General features: G+C 39.3%; 2 pseudogenes; one reads left to right on the forward strand and one right to left on the reverse strand.

The window, feature by feature from the left end:
• Window positions 1-1,211: 1,211 nt before the first annotated feature.
• LOC104658685 lies at window positions 1,212-2,477 on the forward strand (annotated as a pseudogene).
• An 18,410-nt stretch (window positions 2,478-20,887) lies between these two features.
• Window positions 20,888-21,955, reverse strand: LOC104658664 (annotated as a pseudogene).
• Between the last annotated feature and the right edge of the window lie 3,095 nt (window positions 21,956-25,050).

Below are 25,050 nucleotides of genomic sequence, written 5' to 3' on the forward strand. Positions count from 1 at the left end.
TATTATTGCGTTGCTGTTAATTTCTTCTTTCAGTCCTGTCAATGCTTCACCTATATGGGAGTTCTAACATTAGATGTGCATGTATTTATAGTTGTTATACGTTCCTGACGAATGGACCCTTTATCATTACATAACATCCTTTCTTGTCCTCCTGACAGTTTCTACTTAAAGACTATCTTGTCTAATATTACATATGGTCACCCCTGTTCTCTTATAGGTTCCCATTTACATGGAATCTTTTTCTGTCCCTTTAGTTTTAGCCCATGTGTGTCCTTAAGTGTAAAGTAAGTGTCTTGTAGAAAGCATATAGCTGGATCTTGTTTTTTAAAATACGTTCTGCCAATCTATGTCTTTTAATTGGGGTGTTTAATGCATTTACATTTAAAGTAATTGCTGATAGGAAAGAACTCACTATTGCCAGATTGTTAATTGTTTTCTGTTTGTTGTGTAGCTTTTTGCCCCTCTTTCTTCCCTTGCTGTCTCCTTTTGCGTTTTGTTGATTTTTTTGTAGTGACATATTTTGATTCTCTTCTCATTTCCCTTTGTGTATATTCTGTAGATATTTTCTTTGTGGTTACCATTGCAATTACATAAAACATCTTAACATTGTAACATTCTGTTTTACGCTGCTAATAACTTACCTTCATTCATGTGTAAAAACTCTGCTCCTTTACATCCTGCCCCTCTTCATGTTATGTTATTAATAACACAAATTTTCTCTTTTTATAATTAGTATCCAGTAATATACATACATAATTACTTCTAATTTTTTTAAATTCAATTTTATTTCAAGACAGGGTCTCATTATATCATTCAGGCTGGAGTGCAGTGATATGATCATGGCTCACTGCAGCCTCAACCTCCTGGGCTCAAGCAATCCTTTTGCCTCACCTACCCAAGTAGCTAGGACTACAGGCATGCACCACCATGCCTGGCTCCTTTTTTTTTTTTTTGGAGAGAGATGAGGTCTTGCTATGTTGCCCAGGATGGAAGAGCAAATATAAATTGATAAGAAAAACAAAAAAACAAAAACAAAAAAAACAACCCTATGAAAAAATGAGTAACAAACAGACACACGACTCAAAAAAGGAAATGCATATGGATTTTAAGCATATAAAAAGTTGCTAGGCCTGCCCAGCACTGCCTGCCCCATGTCAGAGTCGTAGCCCCCTTCGCCTGTGTCCATCATTCCATGCAGAAGCACCACCAGCATGTCTGACAAACTGCCCTACACAGTCACTGACATCAGCCTGCACGCCTGGGGACACAAGGCCCTGGACATTGTGGAGGCTGACATGGTGGGCCTGATGTATATGAGGGAGTTGTTCCTGGCTCCAAGCCACTGAAAGGCACTCACATCACTAGCTGCCTGAAAATGACAATGGAGACCATTGTCCTCATTGAAACCCTCATTACCTCAAGTGCTGAGATGCAGTGGTCCAGCTGCAACATCTTCTCCACCTAGAACCATGTGGCAGCTGCCATAGCCAAGGCTGGCATTCCAGTGTGCACCTGGAAGGGTGAAAGAGATGACAAGTACCTGTGGTGCATCGAGCAGATACTGTATTTCAAAGATAGGCCCCTCAACATGATTCTGGATGATGCTAGTGACCTCAACCAACCTCATTTACACCAGGTACCCACAGCTTCTGTCAGTCAGCTGAGGCATCTTTGAGGAAACCATGACTGGGTCCACAGGATGATGGCCAGTGGGATCATAAGGATGCCCACCATCAATGTCAATGACTCCATCAAGAAGAGCGGGTTTGAAAACCTCTATGTCTGCCAGCAGTCCCACATAGATAACATCAAGTGGGCCACAGATGTGATGATTGCTGGCAAGGTAGCTGCGGTGGTGGTCTGTGGTGATGTGGGCAATGGTTGTGTCCAGGCCCTGAAGGGTTTTGGGGCTTGCATAATCATCACCAAAATCGACTCACTCAACACACTGCAGGCTGCTACTGAGGGCTATGAGGTGACTACCATGGAGGAGGCCTGCCAGGATGGCAACATCTTTGACACCACCAGACTTTTTCAATATCATCGTTGGCCGGCACATTGAGCAGATGAAGGATGTTGCCAGTGAGTAACACTGGACCGTTTGACATGGAGATCAATGTCAAGTAGCTCAACGAGAATGCTGTGGAGAAGGTGAACATCCAGCCCCAGCTGGATGAGGCTGTGACTGAAGCCCGCCTGTGCAAGCTGAACATGAAGCTGACCAAGTTGACCACGAAGCAGGCCCAGTAGCTGGGCATGACCCATGATGGCCCTTCAAGCCTGATCACTACTACTGCTTAAAGGCAGGCCTGCCCTTCACCTTCCAGTTGCTGTCCTTACCCAGGCCCCAGCTTTCCTCCCCAAGAGCAAATGACACCAACCTTGAGATGTGTTTGTCAGTGTCCCCCATTGACTCCCTAAGGTTGATTCCTCAGCTTTTGACCTCTACTGCATCCCTCATATGGTTCCAAGTGTGACAGGGGAAGCTGAGAGGCACCTCCTCAAACCCTGGTCATGATGGGGGTATGAAGGAGATATCTATTGGGAACCAGCTCAGTGGTCTTGGAACTGCTAAGTCAGTCCTTCCTTAGCCTGAAGTTGGCAGTGGGGTCACAAAGCCAATGTACTTTACCATCCAGTGCTTCACTTAGTCTACAGACTTACGCCCATGGTGCTTGGTTTATAGGTTCACTGGTTCCTCAGCCCATGACAGGTGAGAGAGAGCTATATATATTGAAGGGCAAGGGAGAACTGAAGGGCAAGGAAGAACTGTTCCTGAGAGCCTGGCTTAGTGCTGGGCCTTCCCTTAAACTTCCTTACAATGAGGTTGGTACTTTTAGTCCCCATTTTACAGGGGTTAGAATAGTTAAGTGACAACCAAGAAAGGACAGGGAAGTGACAGCTTGAGGTTGAGAGAGGCCAGAAAAACATAAAAGCAGGCACAGACCTGCCACAATTTTGTAACAAGAATGGTTCTTATCACAACTCTCAGTCAGAAAGAGTAATTTGGTTTATAATGTCTATATAATGTTTATAATATTAAAATAAAGCAGGAGTTTGGTAAATAAAAATTTGGGTGCCTAAAAGGATAAAAAGGATGCTTAATTAAATTCATAATACAAGAAATGTGAATTAAACTGTAATCTGATGCCACTTTTGGTCTATTACATTGGCAAAAATCAAAAGGCTTGACAAAATCCTATGTTAGCAAGGATATAGAGAAACAGACACCTTCATACATGGCTGGTGGAAGAATGTTCAGTCTCCTCAATATCATGTTGGCTATGTTGTTATCTGTCAAAACTACACATTTCCTCAGCCAATTCATTTCTAGGATTTTGTCCACTACAGTTTCACATGTGTAAAATGACATGCACAAGGTTCCGCTTCAGCATCATTTATTATTGGAAAAAACCTACATGCACTGAAGAGCAAACTGATTACATAAATTATGTCACACATATATACAATGAGATAATATGTAGTCATAAACAAAATTAAGGAAGTTAATTATATACAGATATAGTATGTTTGCAATATATATTTAAACATTAAAAAGCAAGGTACAGGGCTGGGTGCAATGATTCATGTGTGTAATCCTAGCACGTTGGGAGGTCAAGGTGGGCTAATCACTTGAGCCCAGGAGTTTGAGACCCTCCTGGGAAACATGGTGAAGCCCCATCTGTACAAAAAATTACGAAAATGAGCCGGTCGTGGCGCCTCGTGCCTGTGGTCCCAGTTACTTGAGGCTGAGGCTGGGGGATCACTTGAGCTGGGAAGGGGAGGTTGCAGTGAACCACGATCATGCCACTACACTCCAGCCTGGATGACAGAGCGAGGCCCTGTGTCAAAAACAAACAAAACAAAACAAACAAACAAAAAAACCCCACCAAAATTACTCAATTCTGATATTTGTACTCATCAGTACAGGTACTGACACAGGCTACCACAAGCATAAACCTTGAAAAAAGTATGCTAAGTGAAAGAAGTCAGTCACAAGAGACCACATATTGTACAATTCCATTCTTGTAAAATGTGCAAAATAGGGAAATTATTATAGAGACAGAAGATAGATTAGTGGTCGTCTAGGTCTGTGTGGGAGGAGTGTTAGAGGATAGGTGGGTAATAGCTAAAGGGTACACGGCTTTTCTTTTCTTTTTTCCTTTTTTTATTGTGGTAAAATATACAAAACATAAAATTTACCATCTTAACAAATTGTACAATACCGTGGCATTAAATACATTCATAATGTTGTGCATCCATCACGACCATCCATCTCCAGAACTTTTTATTTTGTAAAACTGAAACTCTACCCATTAAACAATAATTTTCAATTCTTCCCTCCCCATCCCTAACACCTGGCAACCACCATTCTACTTCCTATGATTTCGACTACTCTAGGTACCTCACCTCATATAAATGGAATCATACAGCTATTTGTCTTTTTGAGACTGCCATTTCACAAAGCAGAATGTCCTCAAGATTATTCCATGTTGTAACATGTGTCAGATTTTCCTTCCTTTTTAAGGCTGGATAGTATTCCACTTGAGTGTAGATGCTTTACCACATTTTGTGAACCCTTGATCCCTGGATGGACGCTTGGGTTGCTTCCACCTTTTGGCTATTGTGCCTAATGCTATGAATATGGATGTACAAATATAAACATTCTTATTCACTCTATTGACACACATAGATTTTTAAAAATGTGACAGATTCATCTATGATCAAATCCTTTTGAAAATCTGGGGCAGGCCGGGCGCGGTGGCTCAAGCCTGTAATCCCAGCACTTTGGGAGGTCGAGACGGGCGGATCACGAAGTCAGGAGATCGAGACCATTCTGGCTAACACGGTGAAACCCCATCTCTACTAAAAAAAAAAATACAAAAAACTAGCCGGGTGAGGTGGCGGGCGCCTGTAGTGCCAGCTACACGGGAGGCTGAGGTAGGAGAATGGCGTGAACCCGGGAGGCGGATGTTGCAGTGAGCTGAGATCTGGCCACTGCACTCCAGCCTGGGCAACAGAGCGAGACTCCGTCTCAAAAAAAAAAAAAAGAAAATCTGGGGCAGGATAAGTATACCAATGGTTCACTATGTTGGATCTCGGTTTACCACTTCACTAATTTCTGCTGTTATCTCTACAATTTTCTTTAATTTTTAAAAATTTGCTATTCTTTTGATATCTTACTGCAGGAAATGCTTAAATCAGGGAATCAACAAACTTTTTTTGTAAAGGGCCAGATGGTAAATGTTTTAGGCTTTGTGGTGGTAAATATTTTAGGTTACTTACTCTGCTGTCAGAGTACAAAAACACTCATAGAGAATAAACCTTTATTTACAAAAACTAGTAGGGTGCTGGATTTGGCTTATGGGCCACACATTCTGCTGATCCCTGGCTTACATCATTAGATCCCTCATAGATCTGTTTCCATTGTTCATTGTTTCTCTTGGCTTTTATCCATGTTTTGTCTTCTGGTAAATCCAATAATTTTTTATTGAGTGTCAGAATAGCATTTGAAGAAATGTAGATAGTTTGAAACTCTGTATGATGTTAATCTTCTCCAGATAACTTACTTCTGCTTTTGGTAGGCAGGTAGAACAATGTCACTAGCAGTTCCTCTTAATTCCCATAAACCAACAGGGATTGAGACAATCTGAAGCTAAATGAGTCTTTTGGGGTTCCAAATGAAAACCTGAGGTGTACACCTTCTCTTAGCAGCCTTCATCTTCAATTTTTGTTCCTTCAGCACCATGCATCTGTTGAAACCCCTATTGAGCTTCTAGATCTCTTGGCCTCCTTCAGAATTGGCAGGAAGAGGTGGCCTCAAATACCAGACTCTTATCTTTGGGGTTCTCTCCTTTCCTAGATACTAACCCCACAATTCCTCATGCATTACTTGCTTTCTGAGGCTTCAGGCAGATATATTTTCTCCAGCTTTTCTGGTTGTCTTCAGTGAGAGAGGCAGCCTAAACCATCAATTTTACCATAGCTTGAAACAGAGCTCTCTTTGTGGCAACCATTCTGGGTCAATATTTCCTATTATAGTGCACCTTTTCAATGTATACATTTGAGCCTTCAGTTTGCAAAATTACATTTGGATTTTCTACTAAGAATTTTAATTGTGACTGTTAGATTTCATTTGCCTACCTTCTTGTATTTCTGTAACTCAATGGTGCTCAGCTTACTTTTTAAAAAAGGTTTAAGAACTATTGCTTTTTAAAAAGGGATTCAGGATGCTGAGGTGCGAGGATTACCTGAGGCCAGGAAACGGAAACCAGCCTGGTGAATGTAGTAAGACTCTCCAACTCAAAAACAAAAAATTGACTCACTTTTCTTTCAATAATGTTTTTAGGCCAGGCACGGTGGTTCACACCTATAATCTAAGCACTTTGGGAGGCTGAGATGGTCAGATCACTTGAGGCCAGGAGTTTGAGACCACCCAGGCAAACATGGTAAAACCCTATCTCTACTAAAAATAGAAAAAAAAATTAGCCAGGCATGGTGACACACACCTGTAGTGAGCCAAGATGGCTCCACTGCACTCCAGCCTGGGTGACAGAGCGAGACTCCATCTCAAAAAAAAAAAAAAAAAATTATTTTCATTTCTATGATGGTTTTCCTTTTTTCTTTTATTTCCTCCCTCCATCTGTCATTTCTTATTTCATCTCCTTCAATTATCTGACCATATATGTTGTATTTTTGCATTGTGTTCTTTTACAACAGCAGTAAGTGTCTCATTGTCTACCGATTTCAATTCATAGTAAAAATGTTTGGCGGCCCCACTCTTTACATTTGCAGGGCCTGGGGCAAGAGTAAAAAGGGAACCCCCAGCCACATGTCTAAATGTAAAGGTTATAAATCAAGCTTTGGAGCTATTAAATAAACCACATCCTGCTCTCTTACTTGGGCCAATATACCTTTATGAGATTAAAATATGCAGAGAGATGGTTTTTATATGATTGAAATGCAGTCAATACAAAAGAGAACTAAATTTAATTATTACTGCACATGTCTAGGTGTTCTGTTCATGGATAAGCAATGTTTGCATAAAAAACACATGCATTTCATAAATTATATGTTATTTTTTGCCTTCATTTTAGCACAATCACAATATATCACAACAGATGTTATAATGTTTTCACATAATTTCTGTTGCATTGGCAGAAATGATCTAAATGATTACAAAAGAAACATTTTATTCAAAGCGTACCAAATTTCCACAAAGGGGTAAAAAATGTGTACACTTTGAACACAAAGAGAAGCAATAAAATCAGTAGGGCACTTAGTGGAAAATAATACTGTATTATGCAAAAATCTTTTGCATTTATGTTGAGGCAAAATATGACAGGTTGTCATTTCTGCTTCCTGAAACTTCTGACACTCCAGTCCTGGCTGATCTATGCAGCAGTGCCAGTAGCAGTCAATCCATAAACCTGAATAATAGTTGGGCAGAGTTACCCATTGTTTTAAAGGTACTGGGCAAAGGATTTGGAGAAGCATTTCTCTGAGGACCCAATGACATTGTTCACAAAAATTTAGAACTATTAGTCATGCTGTGCTGACACTGGGCCTCAAATCCAAAAGTGACAGAGCTGCCTACGTGTTCTTTAATAAATACATGTGCTTGTGATATATGGGTCCCTCTGAAGTGTGGAACCCAGAGCAGGGGCTCCTTTTTCCTGGGTAGACGGGTGATACTCGTATTTGGTACTTTCCATCTTCTCTATACCGTGTTTTTCTGGTTAATTTTGTCTGATGCCATGTTTGACTGCTCTTTTCACATTTTTTTCCTCTAGTATCCTTATGTACTAGTGCAATGGCAATATCTCAGATCATATATCCTCATTGGTTCTTTCTAGGAGCTGCTACGATCCCTCCCCAGCCCACTATGCCAACAGTCCATTCACACCACCTGTCAACACTACTTAACTATTTTTACATTTGAGGATCTTCATCTGGTATCCAGTTTTGCTTGGTGTTATGGGCTGAATCGGGTTCCCATGTAAGTAAAAGATATGTTGAAGTTCTAACTCTTAGTACCTCAGAATGTGACCTCATCTGGAATTAGGGTCATTGCAGATGTAATTGGTTAATATGAGGTCATACTGGAATAGAGTAGGCTCCTGATCCAATCTTAATGGTATCCTTATAAGAAGACAGTCAAGGGAGATCAGAGACACACATGGAAAATGCCATGTTATGACTAAGGCAAAGACTGGAGTTACGCAACTGCAAACAAGGCACACCAAAAATTGCCAGTAAACCACCAAAAGCTGGAAAGAGGTAAGGAAGGACTTCTCTGGAGTTTCCAGAGGAAGCATAGCCCTGCTTACACCTTGATTTTGAACTTCTAGGTCCCAGAACTGAAGAGACAATGAGTATCTATTGTTTTGTGGTACTTTGTTATGACCACACTAAGAAACTTATACAGTGTGTTTTACCTGTCTCTTGTTGCTGTGGTTCATTTCTAAAAGATCAAACTTTGGATCCAAGGTGTCATCAAGTTACTAGTGTCAATGATTCGCCACATTTGCAGCATTATGAGATTAGAATTGTCTACATGATTGCCCTAAAAGGAATGGGTTTCTATTCCATCTATTAACCCACAAAAATCCTGAATAAATATATATGAGAAGAATTTTCATATATGGAGGCAACTAAACTTCTCCATAGCATGTGACTGCAATATGGAAGGTGTTTGCATTATTGTGAGATCATTTGTGTCCTTGCAAAGTTTTTGCATTCTTAGAAACAGAGGCTACCTGTAAGTAAATATAACCAAGTTGTGCTAAAAGTCCATGATGCCCTCCCAGTCCCATATGGAAACATATGCCCTCCCAGTCCCATATGGAGACAATGTTTTCCATTGAAGACTCTGGAGGCCTCAACTTATTCACTGTTCCATACCTTTCTTACACTCCCACTACTCCCCACAAGGAGTAGCTCATTGGAGGGTGAATATTTTGTAAAAATGTGTACTTCTTGAGGCTTCAACTTTATATAAAGAAAGGCAAGAAGTGGAAGGTGGCCTTCCAAATGTGGCTTGACTGTTCTGAATCTATCATCACGACACTTGGCTTGTGCAAATTCTAAACACCCGTTGCTTAATAATAACATTCCCTTCTAGTTACTTTCCCATTTCTCTTTTCAATTTTTAAAAATTAGAGATGATGTCTTGCTATGTTGCCCAGGCTGGACTTGAACTCCGGGGCTCAAGAAACCCTTCCTCCTCAGCGTCCTGTGTAGCACAGACTGTAAGTGCATGACTCCATGGCCAGATTCACAGCTCTTCTTTACAATACACTTATTACTATTATTATTGTAGTAAAAAAGAAAACACATGTTACCTTTACTATTTTAATCATTTTTTACCTAAAATGATTAATTCTGATAGTGTTAAATATATTCAAATTATTGTGCAATGGATCTCTAGAATGTTTCATCTTGCAAAACTGAAACTCTATATCCACAAAACACTAAGTCCTCTTCCCCCACCCACAGCCCTTAAAAACCACCTTTCTACACTGTTTCTATGATTTCTGACCACTCTAAATACTCCATATGAGTCGAATCATATAGTATTTGTCCTGTTATGAATGCCTTACTTCACTTGACATCATGTCCTTGAGGATAACTCATGTTGTAGCATATGACAGAATTTCTTTTTAAGGGTACATAGTATTACGTTGTATAAATATACCACACTTTCCTTATCCATTCATCTGTTAATGGACATTAGGGTTGCTTCCACCTCTTGGCTATTGTGAATAATGCCATAATAAACATGGGTGCGCAAGTATCATTTAGAGACCTTGCTTTCAATTATTTTGCATGTATACCCAGAGATGAAATTGCTAGATAATATGGTTTTTCTAATTTTTTGAGGAACCTCCATACTGTTTCCCACAGTGGCTGTACATTATACCACCATCAATGCATAAGGGTTACAACTTCTCTACATCCTCTCCAACATATACTACTCCTGTTCTTTTGATAGTGGCCATAATGATATGTATGAGGTAATACCTCGTTGTGGTTTTGATTTCCATTTCTTTAATGATTTGTGATATTGAGCATCATTCTGTGCATTTATTGGCTATTTGCATATCACCTCTGGAGAAATGTCTGTTCAGGTCCTTTATCCATTTTTAACTTTTTTTTTTTTTTGTCGCTGAGTTGTAATTTCCTTATATATTCTGGATACTAACCCCTTATCAGGTACATGATTTGCAATTATTTTCTCCCATTCTATAGGTTGTCTTTCACTGTTTCCTTTAATGTGCTAAAGCATTTAAGTTTGATGTAGTTCCATTTATCAATTACTGCTTTTGTTGCCTGTTTTTGGTGTTGTATTAAAGAAATCATTGTCAAATCCAATTTTCTGAAGACTTCCTCCCATAATTTTCTAGTTTTATAGTTTCTAGAGTTTTATAGTTGCAAGTCTTTTTTTTTTTTCTTTTTTTTGAGACGGAGTCTCGCTCTGTCGCCCAGGCTGAAGTGCAGTGGCGCGATCTCGGCTCACTGCAAGCTCCGCCTCCCAGGTTTACGCCATTCTCCTGCCTCAGCCTCCCGAGCAGCTGGGACTACAGGCGCCCGCCATCTCGCCTGGCTAGTTTTTTTTTTTTTTGTATTTTTTAATAGAGACAGGGTTTCACCGTGTAGGCCAGGATGGTCTCGATCTCCTGACCTCGTGATCCACCCGTCTCGGCCTCCCAAAGTGCTGGGATTACAGGCTTGAGCCACCGCGCCCGGCCTATAGTTGCAAGTCTTAAGAGTTCAGTCTTTGATCCATCCTTTTTAATTTTTGTATGTGGTACAGGGTAAGGATCCAACATCATGCTTTTGCATCCAGTTTCCCCAATGCCATTTAGTGGAGATACTCCTTTCCCTATTGTGGAAAAGTGTCATAGATACACTGTCAAAGTTCATGTGGCCATATGTACAAACACTTATCTCTGGGCTCTCTAACTTGTTCCATTGGTTTACATATTTATTTTTATGCCATCATCACATCATCTTAATTGCAGTTTTTGTGGTATGTTTTGAAATCATTTAAGTGTAGGCCTTCTACTCAGTCCTTTTTAAAGACTGTTTTGCCTATTTGAGGTCCCTTGAGGATCCATATACAATTTAGAACTTTTTCTATTTTCTGTAAAAAATGAATTGGATTGTTGATAGACGTTGCATTGAATCTGTAGATTGCTTTAGGTAGTATGGATATTTTAACAATATTAAGGCTTCCAAGCCATGAGCATGGGCTCTTAATCCACTTATCTGAATCTTCTTTGATTTCTTTACAATGTTTTGTAGTTTTCAGTATACAAGTCTTTCATGTCCTAAGTATTTTATCCTTTTTCATGTTACAGTATATGGTATGTATTTTTAATTTCCTTTTCTGATTGGTCACTGTTAGTGCATAAAAACTCAAATGACTTTTATGTGTTGACTTTGTGTCTTGCAATTTTGCTGAAATTATTAGTTGTAATTTTGTGGCATCTTTAGAATTTTCTAAATATGAGAGCATACTGTCAGCAAACAGAGGTAGTTTTACCTCTTTTCCAATTTGGATGTCTTACACTTCTTTTTCTTGCCTAATAGCTCTTGCCAGACTTCCCACATTAAATATTGTGGGGAAAAGAAAGATCAGACTGTTACTGTGTCTATATAGAAAGAAGTAGACATAAGAGACTCCATTTTGTTCTGTATTTGAGATGCTGTTAATCTGTGACCCTACCCCCAACCTTGTCCTTGCAAGAGACATGTGCTATGGTGACTCAAGGTTTAAAGGATTTTGGGCTGTGCAGGGTGTGCTTTGTTAAACAAGTGCCTGAAGGCAGCTTGCTGGTTAAAAGTCATCACCATTCTCTTAATCTCAAGTACCCAGGGATACGCACACTGCCAAAAGTTGCAGGGACCTCTGCATAGGAAAGCTAGGTATTGTCCAAGGTTTCTCCCCATGTGATGGTCTGAAATATGGCCTCGTGGGAAGGGAAAGACCTGATGGTCCCCCAGCCTGACACGCGTGAAGGGTCTGTGCTGAGGAGGACTAGTACAAGAGGAAAGAAGGCCTCTTGGCGGTTGTTGGCAGCTGAGATAGAGAAAAGCATCTGTCTCCTGCCTGTCCCTGGGCAATGGAACATCTCGGTATAAAACCCGATTGTATGTTCTGTTTACTGAGAAAGGAGAAAACCGCCTTAGGGTGAAAGGTGGGACTTGCTAGCGCAATGCTGCTCTTTATGCACTAAAAAGGTTTATGGAGATGTTTACATATGCATATCAGGGCACAGCACTTTTCCTTAAACTTATTCAAGTCACAGAGAACTTAATTCATATGTCTTACTGCTGACTTTCTCCCTACAATGATCCTATTATCCTGCCACTTCCTTTTCTTTAAGATGGTAAAGATAATTATCAATAAATACTAAGGGAACTCAGAGACCGGTGCCGGTGTGGGTCCTTGGTATGCCTAGTGCCGGTCCCCTGGGCCCACTTTTTCTTTCTCTATACTTTGTCTCTGTGTCTCATTTCTTTTCTCAAGTCTCTCGTTCCACCTAACGAGAAACGTCCACAGGTGTGGAGGGGCAGGCCACCCCTTCAAAATATTAGCGGTATTAGTGATGACAGTGGACAATGTTGCTTTATTCCTAATCTTAGAGAAAAACCTTTTAATCTTTCTCTGTCATATATGACCTATATATACATATATATAAAGAGACAGGGTCTCGCTATGTTGCCCAGGCTGGAGCGCAGTGGCTATTCACAGGCGTGATTCCACTACTGATCAGCATAGGAGTTTTGACCTGCTCCTTTTCCGACCTGGGCCAGTTCACCCCTCCTTAGGCAACCTGGTTGTCCCCCACTCTGGAAGGTCACCATATTGATGCCCAACTTAGTACAGACACCTGATCAGCATAGTGCACTACAGCCCAGAACTTCTGGGCTCAAGTGATCCTCCTGCCTCAGTCTCCGAGTAGCCAGGAATACAGGCATGTGCCACCATGCCCAAGGGACCTTTATTCGATTGAGGTGAATTCCTTATCTACCTATTTTGTTGCTACTGTATTAATCCAAAATGTTGGTCCATAGTTTTCTTGTTGTATTTTTGCCTGTTTTCAGTATCAGGGTACTGCTATAAACCTCTCTCTCACTTCTACTTTCACTGCATTCCATAAGTGTGATATGTTGCCTTTTTGTTTTCATTTATTTCCAGATAGTTTCTAAATTCACTGGTGTTTTCTTCTCTGACCATTCATCAAGAGGGCACTGCTTAGTTTCCACAAATTCGTGAACTTTGTTTTCCTTCTGCTATTGACTTCTTCTTTTATTTCATTGTGATTGAAGAAGATACTTTGTATGATTTCAATCTCCTTAAATTTGTCAAGATTTGTTTTATGGCCTAACGTGGTCTATCTTGGAGAATGCTCCACGAGTACTTAAGAATGTGTATTCTGCTGTTATTGAGTGGACATCAGTTAGAGCCAACTGATCTATACTATTGTTCATGTCTTCTGTTTCCTTGTCGATCTTCTGTATGGTTGTTCTGGCCATAAATGGAAGAGTATTATGTCTCCTGCTATTACTGTGTTGCTGTTAATTTCTTCTTTCAGTCCTGTCAATGCTTCACCTATGTGGGAGTTCTAACATTAGATGTGCATATATTTAAAGTTGTTATACGTTCCTGATGAATGGACCCTTTATCATTACATAACATCCTTTCTTATCCTCCTGACAGTTTCTATTTAAAGACTATCTTGTTTAATATTACATACGGCTACCCCTGCTCTCTTTTATCTTCCTATTTACATGGAACTGTTTCCCATCCCTTCACATTTAGATTTTGTGTGTCCCTAAGTCTAAGGTAAGTCGCTTGTAAAGAGCATATAGTTGGATCTTGTGTGTGTTTTTTTTTAATCCATTCAGCCAATCTATGTCTTTAATTAGTGTTCATCACATCTACCTTTAAAGTAATTGCTGATAAGAAATAACTCACTATTGCCATTTTGCTGTTTTCTGTATGTCATGTAGCTTTTTTGTCCCTACTTTCTTTCCTTGCTGTCTTTTTTGTTTTGTTGTGTTGTTTCTTTTGTAGTGACATTCTTTGATTCCCTTCTCATTTCCCTTTGTGTATATTTTGTAGGTATTTTCTTTGAGACACCTACATTACAATATTATAGGACTGCATATATTTCTATGCATTTACCTTATCAGGAACTTCTATGCTTTGAATATATCATCCCATTACCTTCTAGTCTGCAAGGTTTCTGCTGAGAAACCTGCTATTAAGAGCCCTCTTGTACATGATGAGTGCTTTTCTCTTGCTGCTTTCATGATTCTCTGTTTTTGATAGTTTATTATGATGTGTCTTGGTGTGGTCTCTTGAGATTTATCTTTGCTGGCATTTTCTCAGTTTCTTTTATATGTCAGTTTCTCTCATATCTAGGAAATTTTTTGCTGTTATTTCTTTAAATAGGTCTGTGCCTTTTTCTCTATTTTCCTTCCGAAACTCCCATAATGTGGTTCTATGTGATGGTGTCCCATAAGCCCCTTAGGCTCTCTTCATATGTTTTCATTCTCCTGTGCCTCAGCAATTTTGAAAGTCCTGTCTTAGAGTTCACTGATTTTTTCTTCTGCCTTTCCAAGCCTGTTCAATCCCTCTAGAGATTTTTTTTTTTCTATTCAGTTATTCTTCAGTTGCAGAATTTGTTTGGTACTTCTTTACAGTTTCTGCCTCTTTGATGATACTCTCAATCTGTTTATGCATGATTTTCTTGGTTTTGTTTAGCTATCTATGCTCTATTTTAATTAAGCATTTTTATAATGGTATTTCTTAATTCTCTGGCACCTCATTTACCTCCATTTATTTCAAGTTGGTTTGTGGAAATTTAATTGGTTTCTTAAATGTGCCATGTTTCCATTTCTTTGTTATGTCTCATTAATTTTTGTTGGGATTTTAATATTGAAGAATCAGCCAACTCACCCAGATTTTCTCATCTCGTTTTCTGTATCAAAGACTTTCTCCATTCAGCCTGGCTAGAGATTCCAGAGGCTTCTTAAGCCTTTTCTGGGAATGCATCCTCTTGTGGCTTGTGTGTGAATTCTACTTGAAGAGGTTTGCAGTTCTAATCAGAAGTTCCCCTATAATACCGTGGCGTCTTGGGTGCTATAGCAAGTCATGGAACTGGAGCCTCGCCTAGTGTCTGTCTGTGGTACTGCAGACTCCAGAGCAGTTTGCTCCCAGAGATTACAGCTGGTGCCCTGTTACTGTTAGTGCTAAGATTCAGGCAAAAATACAGAAAGCGGTCCCTCAGCCAGGCCCCTAAAACAGAAAGTTGGATATATGTTCTATATATATCTGTTCTATATATGTATGTTCTATATATACCTTTCCCTCTGCAGTAGAAGTTTGAAGGTTTCCTCCCAATTGCTCCATGCTGTGTAAGGGGTTGGGGGCTGGGAGTCTCTGGCAAGCGACAGGTTGCTGAATTTACCTACCTGGATTTGATGCCGTTGATTTTAGTCTCACCTGTGGTAAAGCAACCTGTAACTGGTTTCTGGACTTCTCATAGAGGAATTTGGTCTATCATTGTTAAATTCATTTATCCATGACAGAAGAAGGGTCTTGGGCTTCCTGTTCCATCGCCTTGCTGACATGCTACAGTAGTCTTTTAAAGACCATTTCTGGGATGGGCACAGTGGCTCACGCCTGTAATACACTTTGGGAGGACAAGGCAGGAGGATAACTTGAGTCCAGGAGTTCAAGACCAGCCTGGGCAACATAGTGAGACCTCATCTCTACAAAATTTTTGAAAATTGCCAGGCTTGGTGGTGAATACCTGTAGTCCCAGTCACTTGGGAGGCTGAGGTGGGAGGACTGCTTGAGCCCAGGAGGTTGAGGCTGCAATGAGCCATAATCACATCACTGCACTCCAGCCTGGGTGACAGGACAAGACCCAATCTCCACAAACAAGCAAACAACAAAACTGTTTTCACTATCTCCCCTCTTATTCCCTCCTCAGTTCACTCAAATCACCCTTTTGTCCTCACCACTCCACTCAAACCATACTACTCAGCCACTAGTGAACTTAATTGTCAAATCAAATGGTCAATTCAGTCTTCATCTTAGTCAATCCTTCAGTAGTATGCCAGACACTTAATGTTTCTCCCTCTTTTATGAAACTTTGCTTCAAGGCCACCCACTCCACAACTTTAAATTTTTTTCTCTTTCTCTCAGCTCTCTTAACTCACAGATTGTCCCCTCCGTCTTCTTTATTGAGTCAGTCTAATTTTCTCTATCTTAAACATAGGAGAACCCCAGGGTTCAGCCTGCTGACCTTTTCACTATCATTCTCTCAGTGACCTCATCTGGTCCCACTGCTTTAAATACTATTTATACACCCATACTTCCCACAATTTTTTTTTCTTTTTTGAGACGGAGTCTCACTCTCGCCCAGGCTGGAGTGCAGTGGTGCCATCTCGGCTCACTGCAACCTCCACCTCCTGGGTTCAAGCAATTCTCCTGCTTCAGCCTCCCAAGTAGGTGGGACTACAGGTGCCCGCCACCATGCCTGGCTAATTTTTTTGTATTTTTAGTAGAGACGGGGTTTCACCGTGTTAGCCAGGATGGTCTCAATCTCCTGACCTCATGATCTGCCTGTCTCAGCCTCCCAAAGTGCTGGGATTACAGGCTTGGGCCACCGCGCCTGGCCCTATACTTCCCACAATTCTATCTCTAGCCTTGACACTGACCTTGAATTCCCAATATGTATATTCAAAGGACTACCTGATGTGTCCACTTGGTGGTCTGTTTTCTCAAACTCAACATATCCAGCATGAAATTTTTGATACCTACCCCCTCAGAAGTTTCCACCCCATTCCCCAGTCTTCTTTCAGTATTAGATGACTTATTTTTTCCTTCATTTTCTTAGGTCAAAAACTTTGGAGATATTTTTTTCTCATATTCACCTATACAGCAACGGATGAAGTTAGCTTTACCTTAAAAATAAACTCGGAATCTTTGTTTCCACTGCTATTATCCTAATCTAAGAAACTATACTTTTTTCTCTTACCCATATTAAAGCCTTTGCTTTAATTCCAATTGGTCCACCTGCTTCTGGAATTGTTCCCTAACAGCTTATTCTTCAAATAGTAACCAGTGATATAACGTAGGATTATACCTTATCTGCTCATATGCTTCCAAATTTTGTCATACCATGAAAATACCTGAAATCTTTACCATTCCCTATAAAGCCCTACAAAATCATGTCCCCAAATATCTTCTTGAACCCATTTTTGATCATTCTTCTTTTCCCTCATTCTATCAGTCTTTTGCTGCCTCAGTTACACTTTAGGGCACTTGCACTATTACTTCTGCGAAAATGTTTTCTGTGGCTGGCCACTGTGGCTCACACATGTAATCCCAGCACTTTGGAAGGCCAAGGTTGGGGGATCACCTGAGGTTAAGAGTTCAAGACAAGCCTGGCCAACATGGTGAAACTCCATCTCTACTAAAAATACAAAAGAACTAGCCAGCATGGTGGCGGCCACCTGTAATCCCAGCTACTCAGGAGGCTGAGGCAGGAGAATCGCTTGAACCCAGGAGGTGGAGGTTGCAGTAAGTCGAGGTCGCACCATTGCACTCCAGCCTGGGCAACAAGAGCGAAACTCCATCTTAAAAAAAAAAAAAAAGTGGTTTTCTCCCTGATAGCCACATGACTATCACTCCCTCTCTCTTTTCAGCTCTGTTCAAATCACACCTTGTAAGGATCTTCCATGACAAACATATATAGTAATACCTTGCTTTACACTGCTTAATAATTTTTAACACAAACTGTGTATTTGATCATTGTCTGCCTTTCCTGACTACAAATAATCTTCAAGAGATGAGGGATGTTATGTTATATTCACAGCTATGTTCATTTTGGCGCCTGGATATGTGACCAGAATATTTGTTAAATGAATCCTACCTGAAGAGAGATACTAACTATATCTTATCTGATTCAGATCCCATAATGACCTCACATAAACTCTTCTTCCAAGACATATGACATCCTGAATACTGCAGCACCACCTCTTTTTGGCTAACCCTGAAAAGTGCATATATGTGAAAGTCCAAAAAATGAAATTCCTGAGCTACATCTTTTCTAAGTTATCTCTATAAGATTCAACAAGATCTCAGACATAGCAGATTGGGAGCCCTACAGACTGAGCAAAATAGCTGGGTTCAGTGGCACGCACCTGTGGTCCCAGCTACTCAGGAGTCTGAGGCAGGAGGATCACTTGATCCTAGGAGTTCAAGTCTAGCCTGGGCAACATAGTAAGACCCTGTCTCTAAAAAGGTTAAAATATTCACTGCTTCATGCAAATATTAGCTAATCTTGAGGTGGACTTTTTAGTTTGACCCTAGCACAGTGCCTGACATCTAATGGGCAACTCAGTAATTCTGAATGAATGAATGCACAGAACCCAATAGTACCTAAGATTTCTCAAATGTTGGAAGACACTATTCATCATCACCAAAATCCTGGCTTCCCCAACCCATCTTGGCAAGCTGTCATGTAATCGTAGTTGCTTTCAACAATGCTAAGGTTTAATCTGTCCTAGAAAGACTGGTTCTGGTAATCTCTACCTTGGCCAATTTCTCCAGGAAGTAGGCGCCAATTGAAGTCATCATTCTGAGATTTGAGAGCTGTTAGGATTCTAAAAAGTATTTGAAAAAATGAGATACCACACCACCATAAGGGCAGAAATGGTTTGGCACAGGTAGATTACCAACAGGTGCAAACATGTCAGGAAGATATACAGGCTCAGCAGAGTGGCCCCAAGTTGCGTGAAATTCTACAGCTGTCTGCTTCATAAGGGAGGATGACTGTTAGGTCCCCATTCAGGTACATTAATTGTACTGATCACTATGTCCCAATCAAGACAACAAATAGAGAAATTTTTGTGTGGCATCAACTGCAAATCAAAGTTTCAAACTGTTTACCTTGTTGTGGACCTAGAGATACCATAATCGGTAACTGAAGTCCTCCCAACCCCCAGTCCAGTACTTGGGATGCTGGTGACCAGGCACTTGGCTTTGTCCACCTAGTGCTGTATGAAGACTAATTTTTATGGTTGTCTGGAGAGAAGTGGCGTTATATGCTCACTTCTGATAAATATAAGCCTTATACTCTCCTTTGGTATTATTTGAAAGAAAATATATCAAAGCAGTAATAGTTTCAAAATATGCTTTTTCAAACTACATGTTCCTCTCTCTCATGTTGAGATTCTCTGAGAGAGCAGAAGACTGTTTATAACATTAACTATTTGTTACTTCCATGCCCTCATTGGACTATTATCTCCTACTTCAAGTAAAATGTACTAAAACAAAATTTCAGATAATATAAATAGAAAATCATTTTAAAGTAGTATTTGTCATGTTTTTGGAAAAATACCTAAGCATTATTTTAAGTATTTATTACTATCACCTTCTAGGTATGATGGTCAAACTCTAGAATTCAGCTAGACATACAATAGTAAGCATATTTCTATTGTATTGATTATAAAATACATCATACTTGTGTATTAAAATATATACTGTCCAAAGAGTAAAAAGGCTTGGGTGCCAGCCATTCTGGTTGGTTATGGCACATTAGCTGCCCTGTGAGACCTCCTCCTTGATTACATCCCTCTACCCTCCTGTCCCTAGAAAACCATGCTGAATTTTATTAATGGTTTCTTATGTTGCTTTTCTAATATGTCTCTAATGTTAGAATCTCTAATATAAATGGAATACTGTGTGAATTCGTCTGTGACTTGCTTATTCCAGTAAAGAAGTTTTTTTTTCTTTTCTTTTTTTTGAGAGTTTCACTTTGTTGCCCAGGCTGCAGTGCAGCGGCGTGACCTCAACTCACTGCAGCCTCTGCCTCAGCCTCCGGAGTAGCCGCGATTACAGGGTGCCTGCCACCACATCCGGCTAATTTTTGTCATTTTAGTAGAGATGGGGTTTAATCATCTTGGCCAGGCTGGTCTTGAACTCCTGACTTCGTGATCCACCGCACCCGGCCAATGTTAAGATCTTTTTATGTTCATGTGTATAAATAGTTCTTACATTTTCAGATTCCACACTATTTTATTGTATGAATGTCCTACTATTTATTCTATTGGATATTTGAGGTGTTTCCAGTTTTCTGCTATTACAAATGGTGTTGCTATAAACATTCTTGTAAATGTCTTCTAGTATAAAGATATGAGTTTCTCCTGGGGATACATGCACATTTACTTTACCAAGTAATGTTACTAGATTCCAAAATCGTCGTATGAATTTATACCCCTTCCAGCAGTATTTTCCCTTGCACCACATACTAGCCAATAGATTACATTTTGAACATTTTTTTGCCAATATTGTAGGTAAAAAATGGCACCTGTGATTTTAATATGCACTTGCCAGAATAGAATTAAATTTTATTTCATATATTTATAAACTTTCTTCTGTGAAATGTCAGTTCATGTCTGTCGTCCATTTTTTAAAAATTTTCTTTGGGGCAGATCTGTTTATTACTAACATGGTGCAGTGTAGTTTTAGCAAATTTAATTGTTTTAGTTTCTCAGTGACAATACAAATGGTCAAAAATAGGCAACAAAATCTCTTTTCTAGTTCCTCTACCTGGCCACCATTTTAAAAACACAAATTCTTCATATAGATATATTTATATATTACTGTATCAAAACGCATTTTAAGACTTCACAGGTCGTTTAAACCTTCAGTTTATAGTCATTCATGTGAAAAATTTCTACATGGAATGTTCACTTAGAATTCCTCACTGGGATTCCAGTGTTCTACGTTAGAAATGCAGAAGTCCTTCTTCAGTGCAATGCTAGACATTTTACCTTTGTCCATCATAACTTTCATTCAAGGGTTTCCTAACCTCACTTTTGTATCTTCGTTTTTGTTTGCTTGACTAATTTCCTTTAGTATATTTTCAGGTAAGGTAGGTTGATATCTGTATAATCATGTAGACGAAGATGACAAACAAGGTATCCTAACTCATGCATAGTTGTAGAATCAACATAGTGAAAAGAAACTGCAAGATCAGAACAGCAACCAGGATCCTCTAGAGGAGGGTAATAGTTGTAATTCCAGTGCCAAAAGGTTCTGGGTAGACAATCTTTAATTAAATGTTCTGGCACAAAGGGATGAAAAGTTTCTTTTCCAGTGATACCTCTGGAATCTCCTGCTTCTACATTTATAATTTCCATGCATCTCCCCGTGCTGTCTTCAACGGAGGAACTAAATGTACACTTGTCTTGTTTTAAATGCATCAACAAATCTCTTCAAGGCTTCTTTGCTTAGTACATATTCTGCACCTCCACTCAATGTAGTCCTGCTTTACATAGGGTTTTAATTTTCTCCCAAAGTAAATGGGTCCTTCATTCAGGGTCATATTTTGAAAGAAGCCATCTCAAATTGTCTAGTATGACATACGTGTCATCATCTGCTTTCAAACACCAATCGACATCTTCTAAATAATGTTCATGAACATACTGAAAAGCTTTGTTTTCCAGTATAGCTGATCTCTGCCTTCTTTGGTTTTCAGTCTCACAGTAGGGAAGTCTTTATTTTCTTCTGAACTCATAACAACACTTTGTGACCATGCTAGGCCCACGTAACTTTGAGGCCTTTTTCTCTAGGTTTTAAGGGCTTGTCAAAACCCAGCAAAGAATTTTAACTTTTTGATAGAGGTTTTCAGCGATGTCGGTGTTGGCTAGAATCTGCATTGAAGTTCATTTGTCCTTCTAGATGATTGTGTCATTATTATCTGAATGCCTTGCATGAGGATCATTATGAAGCGCATTAGGCTGGGTGCCACCCTATTCTCCCAACAAAATACTAAATAGCTGAGAACATTAAAAAAACAAAAAATCCTATTGCCGATCCACAGAAGGCGGCTAACAAATTCAGCTAGGATTTAGAGGCCATTTCCCGAAAGTCTATTTCTCACATCAGCCGCGGCTCCCTATCGCTCCTCCTGCGGGGGCGGAAAGGAAGACGACATGGGATCGGCGACTTTTGGTTCTCTGGGCAGCCTCAGAAGTGGCTCGTGGCCACGAGCCGAAACCGCCCACTGCAGCCCAAATAATTCAGCAGCGGCGGCGGCGGCCCGAATTGACCATTTTTCTGTCGGGTTTCTATTGTTCTCATACATGTATGGTTTATTACTTATTCTTGATAAAAGTCCTTTGTCAATTATCTGTGTTCCAATATCTTCTCCCAGTCTGGGACTTTTCGTTTGACTCTTTTAATAATCAGTTCTTAATTTTATTCAAATTTATCAATTTTTCCCTTTATAATTTGTACTTTTATGACTTAAGAATTCTTCCAATCCAAGGTCATACAACTATTTCCTATATTTTATTCTTAAAAGAGTCTGGCTTTGCCTCTTACATTAAGTCCACATTTAATCCACCTAAAATTGACATTTACATATGAGATTCCCATTCTATCACAAATCTAGTTTTTCATAATATGTGGTTTCTAGTCTCTGTATATTGTTCCATGGTCTATTCCTGCATCAAGTCTGTATTATCTTTCTTACAATACAGCTTAGTATCTGATAAGGCAAGTCTCACTCCATCTCCCTCTTGGTTATATTTGCTTTTGAGCTTCCGTATAAAATTTAGAACCAGACAGGCATATTCAGTAACAAAAACAAACTTCTTAGGATATTATTCTGATTTGCATTGATGCTATAGATTCGGGAGGAGCTGTCACATTTAATGATACTGATTCCTCCTACCCAACAACAGAAATATTGATGTCAACAATGCCAGTCTGTAGAACACACTTTCAGGAGCAAACAGATGTCCGTTGATTTGGGTCTATCTTAATGTCTTTCAGTAAAGGTTTAAAACTTTCTACAAAGAGAACTTTGCACACCTCTTATTAAACACTAGTTACATTATATCTGGCTTCCAAATTGACTTTATATTAATTGATCTTGCTAAATTTTTAAGTCTATTAACATATCTGTAGATTCACAATACATATATCACCTCATATCTTCAAATAACGACCTCTAAGAATCAGTTCTACTGTCATATTCTCTGGGTTGGCTTTTCTGACTCCTAACGTGGATTAATGCTCTGCTACTGAATCTTACAAGATACCTTACCTCACCTGTAAACGAGGAACCCCAATAGGACTGTTTTTAACACTTACATGAAACAACATATGGGAAAGTGACCAGCATATATTAGTCTCTTTAGTTCCTTTCTTCCAGACATTGTTTTCTCTTTGTATGCTCAAGGTATTTTGCACATTGTAATCACTTTGAGTTACTCACTGAATGAAAATTATTTCATTTCCTGGCTCCTAAAAAAACAGAAGTAATATTCATTGGCTTTATATCTCCTTCCTGAATACCACACACAGACATTCAAATGCTATATATAATATATATATACAGCCTATAATATGCTTTGACCTAGGGCTAAAAACAAAAACAAAAAGCAGCATGACACAGCTAAATAAAATTAAGACCACTTTCTTACACCTACCACAAGAATTCTATTCAGAATGTTAAGATACTATAAATTTCCTCAAAAAAAAAAAAAAAGTTAAATGTATTCTCAGGCCAGGTGCAGTGGCTCACGCCTGCAAACCCAGCACTTTTGGGAGGCCGAGGAGGGTGGATCACTTGAGCCCAGGAATTTGAGACCAGCCTGGGCAACATGGCAAAATCTGCCTCTACAAAAAATACAAAAATTAGCTGGGTGTGGTGGTGCACACCTGTACTGTAGTCCCAGCTATGTGGGAGGCTTGAGCCCAGGAGGTTGAGGCTACGATGAGCCATGATCATGCCACTCTACTCCAGCCTGGGTCACAGAGTGAGACCCTACAAAAAAATAAGTATTATCTAAGGATTCTCTAAGGTAACAATCTAAATGCAAAATAACTTTTTAAATGAGTCTCATTGTGTGCACTAAGTAAACTTAGAAACATTTTCAGTTTAAGAATGGAAATAAAAAGGGTTTGATTTGATTAGCTGACTCCACCATAATAGTCAAAATATTATTAGGTTAATTCTGGTTTGATAGATTAGAAAAGGATCTTTCAAATCTTTCTTGGTTCCTATATCAGATCTTCAGTTCCTGAGTCTGCCCTTTACTGGTTGTATTACTGAACTATTTCCTCAATTATTAAAATGGAATTACCAAATCATTATTTACTGATTCATTTTATATATATGCCTATCTCTAGATGGAAGCACACAACTAACATTTAAAAATATTTCAGCCACTGTAAAATCAAGAAATAGTGAAAAATAAGATACCCAATTTCCACCACTAAAATAGATTTTTTTAAAGCACTAGTTAATGAAAAGAATGTGGAGAAATACACATTTTCACATACAGTGAGAGTAAAAGTAAATCAGGGGCAATTTAATGTGTCAAAAAACTCAGTATTCATACTCTAAATCAAGCACTCCAAGAAATTCATTATTGGAAAACAGGTATTTGCACTAAGATTTACCTATAAGGAAATTCATTGTAGCATCCTTTATAATACTCAAAAACCTAGTGAAATAACCCAAACACCCAGTGGCAAGAACTGGTTAAAATTATGTTACAAGTTGAAACAGCAGGTAGCCATTAAAAGTAGTTTAAAGGCACAATCTGTCAATCTTTAATGTGCATACAAATCACTGGGGATCTTGTTCAAATGTAGATTTTGATTTCACATGGTACATTCTGCACTTGTAACCAGTTCCCAGACCAGGTGATGCCAATGTTGCTACCCTGTAGACCATACTTTCAGGAGCAAACTTAGAGCATTTAAGAAAATGTCAATACTCTAAAAGCCCTCAGTTGGCCCCACATAACCTAACTACATTCTCTCTATAAAACTGACTCAGTCACACAAAATACATCATATCCAAGAACTCATGCTACTAGTAATATTTAGAGCCAGCTGTGTTTATTTCTAAACAATGTCAATGTAATTTTGCCGTAATTTCATCACAATATCATGTAAACCAATGAAACACTGAGTGCAAAAGAGAATTGGTTCAATGA

The sequence above is a fragment of the Rhinopithecus roxellana genome, chromosome 10 (genome assembly GCF_007565055.1).
Source record: "Rhinopithecus roxellana isolate Shanxi Qingling chromosome 10, ASM756505v1, whole genome shotgun sequence".
NCBI classification, from domain to species: Eukaryota; Metazoa; Chordata; class Mammalia; order Primates; family Cercopithecidae; genus Rhinopithecus; species Rhinopithecus roxellana.